We start from the raw sequence: 3,400 nt of genomic DNA, 5'->3' as shown, positions 1-3,400 counted from the left end.
CTTTGAAAAAAACCTAAAAAGGTATAGCACACTGTATACAAAGGAAATGAAATAGTATGAAGAATGAGTATAGTCTGTAATCTATGGGGTTTATCAGGCTATATTATGCACAGAAAATCCAAAATAATTGGCTTGCGGTGTGAATGGTGTGTCAAGCAAAAAGAAGCACTTATTGCCGTGATATTGTTCTGCAATCTGTAGGATTAATCGTATGCAAGAAAAAATCTCCAACATGCAGCATGCAGTGTGGAGTAGTGTGCCAAATGAGCACATATGCCAATAATGCTAGCCTGTGATATGTGGGATTATAATACTAAGATGTGCACAGAAAATTACAACTGCTAAATGTGCAATACATGTGCCCAATGAAAAAAAGGGTACTTATAAAAATGGAAAATTCAAACATAAATTGCAGATGAAAAATGGCAGATAGAAAAGTGATACTCAAGATATCAGGATCTGGAAATAGGTGAAAATGCGGGATCCTCCAAGGACAGGTTCCATGCTGTAAATCCGTGGAAAACGCGTTTCGCCCGTTTGGGCTTGTTCACTTCCGAGATCCCGGAATTTCCAGATCCTGATATCTTGAGTATCACTTTTCTATCTGCCATTTTTCATCTGCAATTTATGTTTGAATTTTCCATTTTTATAAGTACCCTTTTTTTCATTGGGCACATGTATTGCACATTTAGCAGTTGTAATTTTCTGTGCACATCTTAGTATTATAATCCCACATATCACAGGCTAGCATTATTGGCATATGTGCTCATTTGGCACACTACTCCACACTGCATGCTGCATGTTGGAGATTTTTTCTTGCATACGATTAATCCTACAGATTGCAGAACAATATCACGGCAATAAGTGCTTCTTTTTGCTTGACACACCATTCACACCGCAAGCCAATTATTTTGGATTTTCTGTGCATAATATAGCCTGATAAACCCCATAGATTACAGACTATACTCATTCTTCATACTATTTCATTTCCTTTGTATACAGTGTGCTATACCTTTTTAGGTTTTTTTCAAAGTAATGATGTGTTGCTTTGTACAAAAATGTACACATATGTGAAGTATATCCCCATGTACTATTTTATCTGACGCTGCATACTCTGTGACGTGGTTTCCCACCAGGGTTAATAACCACCAGTCCAATTTAAAAAGTGACAATATCCCTGTTCTTTTCACCACTTACTATTTTTCCGTAGACTCTCATTCACGATCCAGGGTGCACTTTGCCATTAAGTGACATTTTGCTCACCCCGCCTAACGTGGAAAGTAGATCTACATGGCCTTATCTTTCTAAATCTTTACTCTACCATCTGTATATAGGTGCACTCTCATTGGTAGATAGCCTCTCTACTATCACACCACGCTGCTAATGCCCGATCTCGTCTGATCTTGGAAGCGAAACAGCGTTGGGCCGGGTCAGTACTTTGAGAGGAGACTCCTTGGGAATACCTGGTGTTGTAGAGTAGGGACTATTCCCCTTCCTCAGAAGGGTGGACACCAACAGCAGTATCACCACTATTCGTTCTTTCAAAACTTTCTTCTCTTTTTTCTGCGTTCAGGTTATATCAATACAGATATCTCCAATTCTGAGTAACATGGAATAATAGGTGAATAATAAATTGCTTAGAATCAACCTGATTTCAGTGGTTCTTTAAGACACATTATTTGACCTTCTACAGCTAGTGACCTCCTTGGTCGGTTTCATTAATACAGATTATCTGTACTGGTCAGGAGAAACGGGTGTTAGACTATTAGGTGTCTGCAGCCTTTCTAATCCTTCTCATGTGATTAACAGACCAGAACATTTTTAAATTTTCTCATGTCTTTATTATGTTTATATTTTTTCTTTGGATCGTAGAGGGGTATTTTGTTTTTAACTCTTGATTAATAAACATAAATTTTAATAACTTTCAGCAATTAATTGAACAATATTGTCTTCATTTTTAAGAGTGCGACCACACAAGAGCTTTCTTTCTCTCCCTCTGCTAGTACTTGTACTCTCTAGCTCTGGGCGCACCACCAATAGGGACATAATTAGAAAGTTTGCAATTTTCTTTCCAGTAATATAATTGTCCAATTGTTGGTTTCGTATAATCTTTGCAATTTATACATACCGGTGCACGGTCGTTCTTCTTGTCCGATAGTAACTTTGTCGTATAGTTAGAAATCTTATTTTGCGGGAAAGTAACAGCCGATGCGTTGCTGGGTAAGGTTATGTAGAACGCCTTGTCATCCATCGCTCGTCTTGTTTAGATACTGATGAGCTTTATATGTCTTTTATCACCGATGCTGCGACCCAACTGTTAAATTTTGCGGGGTACCCGCGCCACTTGACTAACGCGTATTTACGGCCTCTGACCGTCTTATTTTTTAAAATCTTTTCCACTTTGTAAACTCTGTTATAGTTTTTTGGTATGCTTTGAAGCTCTTCGGTATAAAAACTACCTGTTATAACTTCACCGTACAGATCTGCCAACTTATAAAGCGGTTTAAGCCCTTTAGTGTTCACACTATGTACAACAAAATTCTCCTCAGAAAAACTCTGTTCGTAACCTTTCTGAAATATGTCCTTATATTTAGAAATACGGACGTGGTCACCGATTCCTAAACAAACGGGGGCTTTCTTACTTCTAAAGTAATCACCGTAGGTCGTTTTGAAGACACTCAATGCGTTAGAGTCATTCACATCGTTTGGAGCGCACTTAATCGTTCTATGGTATGTGTTATTATAGCTGCGTATGAAGTCTTGTAAAACGTCTATATATCTGTAGGTATTCTTTGCCGTGAAATAGCGCCACATGCGTGTTTTTAAAGTCCTATTGAAGCGCTCTATAACAGCCGCTTTCACATCGTTATTGGTCGTGAAATGCTTTATACCGTATTTTTCTAACACCTTTTTAGGTTTCTGTTTAGAAACTCTTTACCATTATCGGTTTGTAGCTTCATCGGCACATCACCGCGCTGGAATATTTTTTCAAAAGCATTAGCGACCGTAGCTGCGTTCTTAGCGGTCAGACTTTCACCCCACACCCTCTTACTGAATATATCGATGATTGTTAATATGTATTTAACGCCATCGTTGTATTTTGACAGGTCTATCAGCGAGACCAAATCGCATTGCCACTGTTGGTTTATACCCGATACACAAATCATGTTCCTTTTATAGTTTTTTCTTGCTGGCTTGTGCAGCGTGTAGGCGTCTTGTTCTTGTAACCACTTTCTTACGTCGGATCTTTTAAATTTATTTTTAACCGACCCATAATATTTATCAATGCCGCTAAAACTACCTGGTTTTAACACTGTGTAATATGCATCTTTCATCCGCTTGATTTGACGCGCTGCGTTGCGTGACATTCTGCGACTGGTGTTGCGTGACACTCTTTTCA

At 38.5% G+C, this 3,400-nt stretch overlaps 1 pseudogene; it reads left to right on the top strand.

The window, feature by feature from the left end:
• Positions 1-1,359: 1,359 nt before the first annotated feature.
• On the top strand, positions 1,360-1,478 carry LOC134961817 (5S ribosomal RNA; annotated as a pseudogene).
• Positions 1,479-3,400: the final 1,922 nt, after the last annotated feature.

The sequence above is a fragment of the Pseudophryne corroboree genome, chromosome 9 (genome assembly GCF_028390025.1).
Source record: "Pseudophryne corroboree isolate aPseCor3 chromosome 9, aPseCor3.hap2, whole genome shotgun sequence".
Lineage (NCBI taxonomy): Eukaryota > Metazoa > Chordata > Amphibia > Anura > Myobatrachidae > Pseudophryne > Pseudophryne corroboree.
This window is presented reverse-complemented; position numbering and strand designations above follow the sequence as displayed.